The sequence below is a fragment of the Netta rufina genome, assembly GCF_964035555.1.
Source record: "Netta rufina genome assembly, chromosome: 2".
Classification (NCBI taxonomy): Eukaryota; Metazoa; Chordata; class Aves; order Anseriformes; family Anatidae; genus Netta; species Netta rufina.
In genome coordinates this window covers 34,876,151-34,889,507 of record NC_140124.1, presented here as the reverse complement: position 1 = coordinate 34,889,507, position 13,357 = coordinate 34,876,151, and positions in this window count along the sequence as shown.

The window sequence follows — 13,357 nt, the reverse complement described above, 5'->3', positions numbered from 1 at the left end:
AAGGCCTGGATTAAACCAGACTCTTAATTTCCATTCCAAATACTTATAAGCCCAGGAAAGGTCCAGTTTGTGCTTTTGTAGACTACTTCCTCAAAAAGAGTTTGTCATAAAAATATATAACATTTTGGAATAGAGAGCTCACCCCAGAAAACAGTAGGTCTAGCTTGGATATGTCTGCGTTGTGTGGGCAGAGAGAGGACTTCTCTCTAATGCAGCATGAAGACATTTAGAAGCAAAGTGTTTCAGCATCACCAGGCTTAGATCAGCTGCTGAAGTTCTGAGGTTTGCATTGAAACACTCCTTTTATCTCATGATATGTCCTGCAATGCTCTGATATCTCTGAACTACCAGGAAAGCTTTCCGGGATTTTTTAATGTTTCCTGTAGAATGGAAAAATCATCTCTGTGAGAAATGTTCAGAAATTCTGAAGAAGTGATTGGAAACTGGGAAGGGATTTTTGTCATCTCAGACACAGTCTTTCCAAAGACTATTAGCAGAGGACTTCTGCTAATGAAGTTGGGACTGACTCATGAAAGTCAAGGAGACCATTCACCGTGTGCCAGAGCTAAGCACGTGCAGAAGTATTTGCAAGAACAAGGTCTTGATAGCAAAGTCTAACAAAAAATAATGCTTTACCATATATTGGAGAATTCTCCTAGGAACTGTGGCTCCCAGATATCCCTTTAAATTTCATAATTAACAGTGTGTTTCTAATTACCTACTAATCAAATCAAGCCTTGCCGCCCATAAAATGAACTCTCAGACTTTTAATAGGGTCTTCGCCGCTGCTATTAGAACAGCAAGTAGGTTGGTTTCTGTTTCCATTGATAAAAATGAAAGTAGTAGAGAAGGAAGCTGTTTGCATGCCCTTCCATTCATAAATGAACTGATGTTACTGGGAGGTGACCTTCGATGAGGCAAAGGGGAAGGACTTTAAGGCTCTCACTGCACAGGAGGGCTTGCTTTTATGTTCATGCCATTCTTTGACTTGTCTTGTTCAATGGCAAATGCAGCTGTGGTACCTTCTACTTTCATAAAGCTGAAGGAAGTATTTGCTGCATTGGTGTTATCAATGAGGCAAGAAATCATGATAGTGCCATTCACTGAATGGCTGGAATAGATGTCAAGAGATATATATTAAAAAAAAAAAAAAAAGAGAGAGAGAAAGGGAAAGAAGGAAAACAACAAATGCTGAGCCATTACCTAACACAAAGAAATTATAATCTGAGAATATATTTATTTCCAAATAGACTTTGTCTATTTTCTTCCACAGCTCATGTTTTATGTGACAATCAAGTTTCTCTGTATCTGTAAGAAAAAAAAAAAAAAAAAACACACACATTTTTTTCTTGACATATGCAGCTGATTTCCCCTGATTGTGAAAAAGCACACACTTGAATAAGGCTTTCTGTAGCAAAGCATTCTTACAAAAAAAAAAAAAACAAAAAACAACAAACCTCAGATCAACATTCAATTCCCCTTCCCTCCTTTGAAAAAATTATCCTCCATTAACCTACCCTATATTCTCCATTTTACAAATGTTTTCCTGTTTTTTTCTCTTCTTGTCTTCCTGTGACAAATATTCCACAGTAGGCAGATTCTTGACCTGCAATATAGAATGTTGCTAAAAGAAACATTGCTGTCAGATGCCCACATCAAATCCAATAAGCTATATCCAGCTTCATGTTGACAGTTGCATTTTTTTCCTAATGCATATTTTAGCCTTGCTTGACCATCAGCCATATGGCAGGTTTGTCCTGTGGGTAAGTTTATTATTAACAGCTTGCAGCTGGAGATACAATAACTACATGTAACTGTGACATTGCACTAATTGATCAAGACATCTCCAAAATAAGATGCAGAAAGTGGCTGCAGCAAACAGCCTCAGATTAATATTTTGGGAGCATTAAGGTAAACAAACACCTCTGTCATGCACAAACTATCTTAAAAATCAAAAGTGATCTACTTGGGACTTCAGTAAAAGGGAATAATTTCAAACAGGTTCCTTTTGATGGAAAAAAGACATTATTTAAACCAGTTAATCCTGCACACCAGAAGCTCAGACAATTAAATCACTGAATCCACTGCGTGCCTTCAGCCCCTACTTTCCCTTCTAATCGTACTGTCATAGCAGAGAGGGACTGAGGTTTAAGAACAGCATGTGTAACATTAATCCATCACTTTGCATTAAGGTCAGAGTGCTAGATTTTTGATGGGAGCAAGGAAAAACAACCTTATTAGGGATTAGGTAGAAGTTGACTGGCTACTGTTCAGGGCTAACTAGTAAATAAACTGCGGAATGTGAATTGCTTGCCTTGTATCTGTCTCCTGGTAAATTTATTTCTCAGATGTTTTTGCTGAACTTGATTAAATGATCTTGAAATGAACAGAGCAAACCAAATGAATTCAGTGGTTTAGTGTTGTGTCTTTGTAAGTTGAAGCTGTCAAACTTTTAAAGGCACTGCCAAGAGTAGAGCACTTGTCAAGCAACCTGCAGACTCCAAGGTTTGAAAGAAAAAGCTCTCCAAACTCCTAATTTAATGAAAAGTCTAGTTAAAGCTGCAGAAATGAAAAGTGTGGGTGAGGAAGAAAATATGATGACTCCGTGCAAAGTATAAGATAAATATCACTGGGTTTGGACTGGATCCAAAATTATAAGTGCTTTGTTGTTATGTAAAGACCGCAAAGCACATTTTGCAAATTCTGTGTCAGTTGAGCAGATTGGATCTTAAAGCATGAGCAAAACACTTTCTAGTACTCCCCTGGTTTAATGTTTGGAGTGAGGTGGTCTGTAATCACAGCATGGTGCGTCTTTTATGAAGAATGTTTTATCTGCAATATTTATCTGCAATGCTCCGCAAATGATGAAAAAATAGACTTTGGTTTACACTTGGTGATCCACTCTTTGCAGGTTCTTGGCCAACATGCGGTGCAAGCAAGGTTCACAGTCTGTGCACAAACTGATCTCTATGACTGGTTGTCAGCAGTCATGATATAACTGTTGTAAATGGTTGGAGGGACAGACTGACCCCAGAGGCTGCAATGCTTAAGAGATAAGGAAGGGCCTGCAGAGTTTTGGTATGGCTTTAATTTTCCTCTAAATGAAATTTCCAAAAAGGAAATCTCAGTTTGGAAGGGTCATCACTGATCCTAACAACAAGGTGTAGCATGAGAAAACCTGCATTTGGGAGAAGTTTCAAATGCAATTTATGTTTTTCTAAAATCTAAATCTAAAACTTGCCTGTACCAGCCTCTTCCAAAGGAAGATGAAGTATGGGCATACCAGAACTGCACTCTGTGTGTTATAGATGCTATGCTACTTAGAAGAAACCATACAGGCCATTCTTATTTATTTATAATAACAAGTATTGTTTTTCCCTAACTGAACGTAACTGGCTGATCTAAAGCACATGAAGAGCTGTGGATCCTTGTTGATTTTGGTCTATGGGCACTTGACACCCCTGTTTGCCTCACTGGGGTCTTGTGCACGTCCAGTGGCAGACACAGAATCATGGAATCATTAAGGCTGGAAAAGACCTCCAAGATCATCTGGTCCAACCATCCCCCTACCAACATCTGGGATTTTGTATGGAACCCTTTTGGTAACATCCTTGCAGGTGCTTTTTATCTCTTCATACACTTTCACTAGGTCATCACTAGCTCAGCTGCTGAACAAAACTTTCATAATTTAAAACCTTAGAAAATATTTGACAGTTGGAGATTGAGAAATCTTTGACTCAAGTGATACCAACCAGCAATCTTGATGCAGAATAGGGCAAGGAAAGCTCTAATCTATTTCTCTCCATGGGAGGAATAAAGTATAATAGCAAGCTTTTTATTATTATTTGAGTTTATTGTGCTATTTTCACATTGGAAATGTATATTACTCAAGTTGTGTCATCACCTACTAAAATACATTATTAAATTTGCCTTTTTTTTTTCTTTTTTTTTTTTTCTGGTGGAAGTTTTGCAATGCAAAACTTTATAAAAGGAGAGATTTTGCAGGGCAAAAGTTTAAATATGCTTTTGTACTTGGAGGAGCCTCTGAAATGAATGTGTAACACTGAGGCCTGTCAAGGGCAGAAATTACTTCAGCTGAAAGACTGGTGGGTTCTAGAGGGCCATATCAGGACTGTATTTCAAGTGTGCATTACCAAGATATAGCAAAGTGCAGGAATAATTCTTATTCTTCTTCAAAATAAATAAAATATAAAATAAAATAGAATAAAAATAGAAAATAAAATAAAATAAAATAAAATAAAATAAAATAAAATAAAATAAAATAAAATAAAATAAAATAAAATAAAATAAAATAAAAAAAGTCTCATCAACATATACAGGTGTGTAATAGGAGAGGAGATTCTGAGGTGTGCATCTTGTAAAGAAAATAGAAAATGGAGGCGAAAGAGAAATAGAGACCTTGTCTCAGAAGAGAAGCACCCCTATGTACTATTGGTTTTGGTCAATGAGTAAAATATCAATACTGTTGGCAAGAGCAGGTGGATTTACAGACATATGTAGATTAAATGTCTGCATGTCTTTTCTTACAACTCACAGTCAAAATCAATGGCCATTGAACAGCAAATCAGTGATTCAGTGATGTTTCTGAGGGGAAAGAAACAAGGAAAAAGAAATCAGAAATACAGCTAATTCTCAAAAAGGCATTCTAGGGAGCTCCACATAGTCTGTTATGGATATCACCAGCTGAGGGGTTTATATTCCTCTGCCACTCCTCTGCTTTCTGTACACACTGTGCATGTGGCACCAGCAGGGCAGAAATGTAGTGTAATGGAAGGACACCGCTGGGCCTCGATAGATGCGGACCTGGTTACTGCAGCTATGCAGAAATGTGGGAGCAGACCCTGCTGTCATGATGCCATTTAACACAGCCTGTAGTGGGCCTCTGGGCCCTGGGAGGAGAGCAGAAACTGTCCCCCAGGTCCAGGATCTGACCCTAGCACTCACTAGCAAATTCTGACCTTTTTAGCTGTCCCTGAATGAACCTACTAACAAATTAAGTGGTTTGAGAGGGAATGTGAGAAAAATAGGATGCTATAGGCTTCTGTTGAGCTGTTCCATAAAGCACCAGAGCTCCAAGACCAAGCTCAGGCAACAGGGTATGGCCTGCTGTTTCCCAGTGCCCTGGTTATTCATGGCTTGAGGGCCTCATCACGGCTGCAAACACTGCAGATGAATCAAGAGAGCAAATAGGCGAATACATGCAAATTCCTGACTTATCATGGTCAAGGAAACTAACAGTCTCTGTAAACATCAGTGTCACAGAGATTTTGACAGGAATTTCAGATGCTGAACCTGTTGCAAGGGTTGGTCCCAGGGCAGCCCGTGTGTGAGTGCACATGTGCTGGCAGCTCCCCCTGTAAAATTACCTTCAGTTGGGCAATTACCAGGTATCACCATTTCCAGTAGGTTCAGTGGAAGCTCATTTTCAGCTCAGCCTATCTGGGTTGCAGCTGCTTTGGTTTGTACTTGATAAGTAGCCAGCCAAGCATCAGTTTTTTTGGTGGTGGTGGAATGGCTGTCGTCCACAGATGTTATCCAAGAAAGTTTTTCATTCACTGTTCATATATCTAGTGCCCCTGCTGCCTGTGGTTGTATATACCAGTGGAAATATTTTCCAAACTGGTTTTAAAGTGAAAATGCCACTATTAACTTTTGTCCCTGAAACAATAAGGGGTAAGTTCACCCAGACCAAACCACCTAGTTAAACAGATTGGGTATGGGGAAAACTTGTGTGGTCAGAGACCTACCCAAAGATTTCTGCAAATCCTTGGATCTACTTGCACCTAACTCTTGCAGAATGATGATGAACATCTGCAGCTTGAAGGTGTTCAGTAGCTGCCGAGGAAGACTCAGATCTTGCCCACAGGCACCTGCTGCTTGGTTCTGCAACCTCAGTCATTCCTGCTGTCTGCCTTTGATGCCTAAGTAACCTCACTGCCAAAGCATAACCAGATAGACATACATATTTCTACCATATTTTTTATTATATTTACATTGGTCTTTGATATTGGTAGTCCTTTCATGCTGGTGCCTTTCCTCCCTTGATATAAAAGGGCAGAACATTCATCTAAAGTCTTCTTTCCTTCTGTTTTGGGGTAATGAGAAATGATTTATCACGTCAGTCATCCCCGGCAGTCCTCTAACAGAAACATGCTCACATCTCTGTTGCTGTCAGTATCGGCAGCAGATTTGTCACAGCTCCCCTTCGAAAGCCTTTGTGGGATCCAGATGTTCCAGGAAAGACATTGTTCCTGCAAAAAGTGTCTGTGGGCTTGGGAACAGAGGCTGATAGGAAAATAAGGTGGTATAATGCCATGACATGACTCTCAAGATTTCTTTTGTCTTTCCTGCACTCTGTGTCAGGCTGGAGGAGAAGTACAGTGCCACATGACACCCTGGACACGACTAGTCTTCACAGGATGTACTCTACTCTTTCTTCCATATCTCATTTTCTCTGGAGTGTTGCTTGTGAAGACTGCAGGTACCATGGCCAGGTTTTTGTCAGCAGCACTGCGGTAACATCTTTTACAGCTTAAATTCCTGTTGCATCTGTAAAGCTGTGAAATGTCCTTTTAGGAAGTTGCATTGTAATTGAAATCACTGTTTGCTCTGTTATTGAAAAAATACCCTGGCTTTTAGAGGAGGATGATCAGGACTTGTAAACTGATGTGGAGAAGTCTGTAGTGCAACTTGGTTAGATTCTGTGGGGTGGCTTTGAAAATGCAGTAGAAGACTTTTTATATAAATTTTCTATAAAATTGGATGTTTTAGCATGAGTGAATGCCATGAGGGGTTGCTCAGAGATGTCTAACCTCTCTAGATTATATCCAACAAATCCAAATATAACAGCCTAAGTGATTTTGATTGCTCACAACCAATTGCCCCTTATGCAAACTACTCCTGAACTTACAGTGAAGATGCCGTGAGGCAAACTGAGACTGCAGTTATAGTTATCTAAAACTGAGCTACCAAATAATGGCTTCCTTAGAAATCTGGGAATCTGTTGGTAGCTTCCTTTGAGGATTTCTGAGGTGAGAGAGAGCTGATAGTTTCTCTGAGCTGTACAAAATCATAGTGTATCTGCACAACTGCTTGCACCATGTTATCTAGCATATGTAACATCTTAGTTCTTAGTTTCCCTTTCCCAGGCACCCAGTGAGGTCTAGTTTTATAAGAAAAACTGCATAAAATTTACATCACATGCAAAAAGAAAACAAAAACAAAAACAAAAAACTTTTTATTTTTTTTTCCTTTATAAATGGTATTACTCTTTTCCACTTTTTTTTTTTTTCCTTAAGTAGAAGTCTCACTAACAAGGTGTGAATGGATTTTGTTTTTAAATAAACCCTCAAAATACAGCTAAAAAGTCTTAATAAAAAGACTTCTCAGCTTCTATCCACTAAAAGCAGCTTTTACTTTGGCCTTTAAACACCAGAACTGAGTTTTAGGGCTTTAGGAAATCATGCATAAACAGTCTGGCATGATGCTGTGTAAGACGAAGAAGAGAGAACTTCTCTGGTTCACTGCAAAAATCACAGGTAACTATCACATTCCCTATCACTAACATGTTAGGACCATAGGAAAGGTTTGGAGATGCATAGAAAATCAACATCTGAGCTTCCAAGTAGACATCTGTACACATGCATGCAGCAGGTAGACAGTGGACGGATTAAGCCTGCCTAGGTGAGCAGCTGATATTTGGCTACATTTGAAATGCTGTTTAGGGTGTTGGTCTGGTGCCAAGAGTTATATATAAGTGCTTTCAAGCCCTCTGCAGAGTAGAAAATAGCAACCAAAATAACCTACGCTCATTACAGAGAAGGGGCCATGAGGCAACGTCCCGTCTGCTTGTGGTTAAATCTGCCACTGCTGTTATTACTACTATTATTTTTCAGAAAGGCTAAGCATGACTAAAACCTGGGTGTCACAAAGTCAAGACGCATGAGGGCCAACTATGCAATGATACGCAGAGCCAGAAAAAACAAGTAAGCCACCTCCAAGATTTTTTTTTACTTTTTTTTTTTTTTTTTTTTTTTTTTTTTGGTGAGTGAAATTTGTAAAGCAAAGGAAATATCCTTCTAATTATTTGATTTACATTGAGGCATTCAGCTTTCCATTATGTGATGGGGTCATGGGTTTTTCCTTAAAACAAAAATTTTAAAAATTGAGGAGTTGAGGGAAAAATGGCTTTGTGTACAGCCCATTAACTTCTGTGTGCTGAACACGCACCCGCTCCCATGGAGCAAACAGAAGAACTTTTATGCAGCATCAGAGAGGACCAGCCTAGGACTTGCACGAACAGTAAGTCTTTCAACCACTTGTGTGACTTAATGTAAAAATGCCTTTAAAAACAAATATTCTCCCCCCCCTTTCCTTTTCCTTCTCGGGATTTGAACCATCCTGCCCCCTTCATATTTCAGCACTGTGCTGTTCTGCATCCCGCCTCCCACCAGCAGCACGCCCCCACCACACCAGCCACTAATGAAAATCCCAGACTCCTTCCTCAGCGGTTATCAGATTCATATTTCTTGGGGTTAGACTATTATTCTAAACTTAAAATTCAGCGTCAGGCTTTGCTTCTGGGTTATTTGCTGGCAGTTTTATAGCTTGACCAAACTTCGTGTTGGATAGTGTTTTGGTTGGTTGCCATATTTATCCTGGCTGTTAATCAGGATTTTTGCCGTTTTGGACTAGGGGCAACATGGAGGGAGTGGTTATGGTTTCGCTCTGTTGACAGAAGTGGCCATGCTTACTGTCAGGAGCAAGTGTCTGTACTTTGTAACTACAAATTCCTTAATGACGTGTTACATTTCAAAGCAGGGTTGGACTTTGGGGGGGAAACCTAAACTGATAAACAATAATAGCTGCCCCCCACTCCAAACCTCTAGCCCTAGCCTTCCACAGGCTATTTTTAATGATGATGTTATTTATTCCCAAATAGTGTTGTGGTTTTTTTTTTTCTTTTTCTTTTTTTTTCTGTGCTTTTAATGATAACATAGAAAAAATATATATTTTTTTTTCATTTATTTCCTGTATGTGTGGGATTTCTGGATGGATTTCTGACTGGCTGTAGACTGGAGTAATGCCAGGTGTAAGTTTATTAGTCAGTGAAGAAAGCAACGGCATCGATTTGAAGAGAAGCCCTCCTACTGAAAATAAATACATGTTTTTTAACAAGGAATAGGGAAAGCCTTTTCTAAATTTCCCATTCTGTTGTAGCCTGCTTTCCTGTGGCTTCAGTGAAGTAACACCACGCATGTTTTCTTCTTCAGGCACTAACTGAATGAAGATATATTTGATTAACCATGGCGCCTTTTCCTGCTGGCCCCAAGGAAGGCAACACTGGCTCCATACTGCATTTTACAGGCCTCCCTCCCACAGCTTCTGGGGTTTCTCAGTGAGGGTCTTCTCCACCTCCACCACACATGGGACTGCCACCACCACAGGTAGAGGCAGAGGTGACAAAGAGGCAAAAATTCAGCAACCTGTCACTGGGGTATCCCTGGTGCATACCCTGGTGATGAGACCTGGATACATCAGGGGACAGTGTGCATGGGGTTGCTGTCTGCTTTGTTGCCTTTTCACAGAGCTGCTACCCTGCACTGAACTGCAGGCAAGAGTAGGTTTTGCCATCCTGAGGGTGAACAGGAGCTGGGAAGAGGCAGAGAAGCAGCTAGGATGAAGGGCCCCATGTGGGACAGTCTCCCTGAGCCATAACCAAGGGGAAGGTAGGGCATGACCTGGGGCTAGGGTGGGGAAGAGGACTTAGGGAGGAAGACCTCCAGGTAAGCCCAGAGGATTTTGCCATGCAGTGGAGCAGGGCTGTTGTTTCCCTCCTGCCCTCACTTCCAGTTTGCTTTTGTGTCAGGTGGTGGAACACAGGCCTGGCCTTCTCATTTGTAAGAGCCCAATAACTGGCACACACACTGCTTCCCCCCCTCTCCACACTGTGTCCCAGCAATATCCCCTTTACGGATTAATTTAGTGCCTGTGAATCAACCCCAGGCCTGACCTGAGCTGACCACCCACTCCGATGCTGTTTATATTTGCAACCCCAGGCATCCCAGTAATGGCTCTCTGGCAGGCTGTGGCTTGCTTCAGGGGGGCTGCTTGCCATGTAGGATCGAGCAGATGACTGACCACCATTTCAGTGGTGTCCGTCTTCATTTCAGTGATTTAATCGCAAGTGCCTGAGCCTCCATCTGTTCGAGCTAGATAATGACAGAAGTCTGAGACATAAACTCCCTTCCCCCTCCTTCTTCCCAGAATTATTCCTAGAAGTGGTTCGATGTTGCAGGAAAGAAAACATTTCTCCTGTTCAGTAGTTATCTCCAGTTTCATGTGAATTCGTGAAAGATCTAGAAAGACTTACTAACCTGGGGTGAAATGTGTTTCTCATTTGTATTATCTATAACAATTGCCAGGATAATCAGATTGAAGAAAAATAATGAAAGGCGTGATTTCATAGTTAAGTGCAAAAAAAAATATTTATATGAAAGCTTTGAAACGCTGGTTATATCATACTGAAAATAGTATCTCTTGAACAGCTTGCAAATTCCAAGGCTTCATCCCTTCACTGAAACAAATAACCCCAGGTTTTACTAGCGTATTCCAAGGGATATTTTTTGTCTGTGTTTGCTTGGCTGCAATAGAATTAAAAATCTCTTTTCTCCTCTGTTACACTTGAAGCCAATAGCTGTATCAGGAATCAGTACAGAAGTGTTTTCTCTTAACTGGCACTTAGAAAAGGCTGGATATATCAGCAATGCAATGTTATCCTTCTGAACTCATCCTGCTGACTTTATGGGGAGTTGTGCCTTTGATTCTCTGGGACTCAATAAGGCCTTTCACTCTGGAGCATCAAGGACTGATGTGAGATCAGACGGCATGATAAGGAGCCAAACCCTGTTGTCATCTTCCCCCTGCAACGCTGTGTGCCTCTGAGGGGAATTACCAGGCTGCTGATAACATGCACATTCTGACTCCTAATAAAACCCTGACTCTCTACTTTATTTAATTATTCTTGATCCCTTAAATGTAAAATCCCTTTTCCAAATGTTCACTTAAGTGGCTACTATTAGGTCTTTATCAGTTCCGAGCATTTCAGCCTCTTGTAGGCAGAAATTTCTCAATCTGACAGAATAAGAAATGCATTTACATGGCCTAAGCTCTTAAATTGTCCCTTTCAATTAATGCCCCATCATGGAGCAATCTGGAAACCATTACTCAGTAACTCTTCATTATAATTGCTTGCAGCTGAATATCCAGGCCTTGGTAATATAAGAATAAAAGAAAACTCAGTTAGTAACAAGTGCAATTGATTCCATTCAGAATTCCCCTGGTGCTTTGCCATGTTTGGCCTGCATGAGAGGAAACAAGAGGATTTTTTTTTCCTCCCTCTCTCTCTCTCTTTTTTTTTTTTTTTTTTTTTTTTCTTTCAGGGCCAGGAAATGAATTGGCAGACATAAGATGGTCTGTGTGCTGCTTGCCTTCATTTTTCAGCTGGTCCTTGTTAAAAATGAGACGGTGGGGCTCCTACATTTTTTTTTTTTTCTTTTTTTTTTTCCTTAAAGTAGAGGGCTTTTCTAGTAACAGATAAAACTACAATGCCTCAATTTGCTGCATGCTAACAGCAACCAGAAACACTCACCTCCTGTGCTTTTTATAATCAGACCTGAAACTTTCTTCAGTTAATTCCAGGATTCCTAGCTGCAGGATTATTTTCCTCCTTGTTCCCAACTTTATGAACGCTCAAGCAGCTCTGAAAGCCAACCTCTCCCTTCTTCCTCTCCCTCAACCACCCATCAGTACCCATACAGGAACATGAGTGTCAGTGTGTCTGAAGACACAGCAGCCTTGTCCAGCTCACAGAGAATCCAGGGACCATAAATCAGGAGCAATGGAAATTTCACCCGAGGTAGTATTGGCTTTGGAGGAACCAAGTGTTTCCCTTCAGATAACGTCCTGGCCTTCAGGGATGAGGCACTGAAATTGCACCAGGGATGGCTGTTTCTGAGCACACACACCTAATGCTTCTCCAGCCTTGTGATTCCTCTAGAGATGCCAGATCCTTGCAGCTGCAGCATGTGCGAGGTACAATGAGGACAAGTAGCTTTCTAACTATGTGAAACTGTGGATAGGTTTAGTAACAATTTCTCAGCCTCCAGGCAGTAGTGAAGGGGTTTAACAGCTATGTAACATGGCATATTTTAAAGTTCAGCTGTGGAGCTTCACTTGTATTTGCCTCTGATACTTCAGGTCCAGTCAGGACAAAATGCTTCCAGCACCCCCCTCCTACAAAACTGTTTCCTCCCAGGGCCAGTAGCAACCAGCAGCAAAGATGGGTTTGTCAGGTAGGAGATCCCTCCTCCTGCTCCAGGCAAGAGGAGCTCCTGGTTCATTCCTGTGTTTGCGCTTTGGTGCTTGGAGCTACTTCTTCCACTGCGGCCTCATGTTGCTGCGATGCAAATAGCACTTAGCATTAACAAGGTTTTGGGATGGTTCAGGTCTGCATCCAGGAACTCTTGATTTCCCAAATGGATCCGTCAGAGGTGCTCTCCAGTGATTTAGATAATAAAAACATCTAAATAATATTTTATTTTTTTTCTCTTTATATTGGTAATGGAAACCCAAAGGGATTTTTTCAAAGCAGGGAAATTTCTATTTCATTCTGGAAAAATGCTTTTGCTAGAAAGTTGGAAAAATTTCTGTGTTAAAAATACAGATTTACTTTCTTGTCTTTTCTTGCTTTGAACAGATGCATAGAAATTAATGATTTTCCTTGAAAGGTAAAAGTATTATTTTTTCCCCTTTTGGACTTCAGTGTTTCTGGTAGGCCTGACTGCTGATCAGCATTTTGATTTCACATGGGGTTTCTGGACACTTCTACAGATGTGTTGACAGTTAGATAGATGGGCTAATATGGGAATGGACTTCCCTGGAAAGCCTTCGGACTCTACGAGGCCCAAAACTGACCTCAAAACCTTCCCTTCTATTCAGCAGGAGCTAAAGCTAATTGCCCCATACAGCAATTACAATATATTGCACTTCTCAGGGCTTCTCTGGAGTGTGGCACGCAGTGGAAAAAAGTGGAAAAAAAAAAGGGGGGGTTCAATACCATGGCAATATGTGGAATATGTTTCATTTTGTGCTCTCCTTCCATCCCTTTTGGTGGTGTGGCTGTGGTTTATCTGTATCACTCACTGTGCTTCCAACACTCATCACAACAGGACATGAAGGGTGAAAACAACTATCTCTATTTCCATTTTTAAAGGAGAGGCTGCAAGATGAACACCCTGACAGAGTGTTAGAGTTAGGGAGTAACACGGAGGAACTG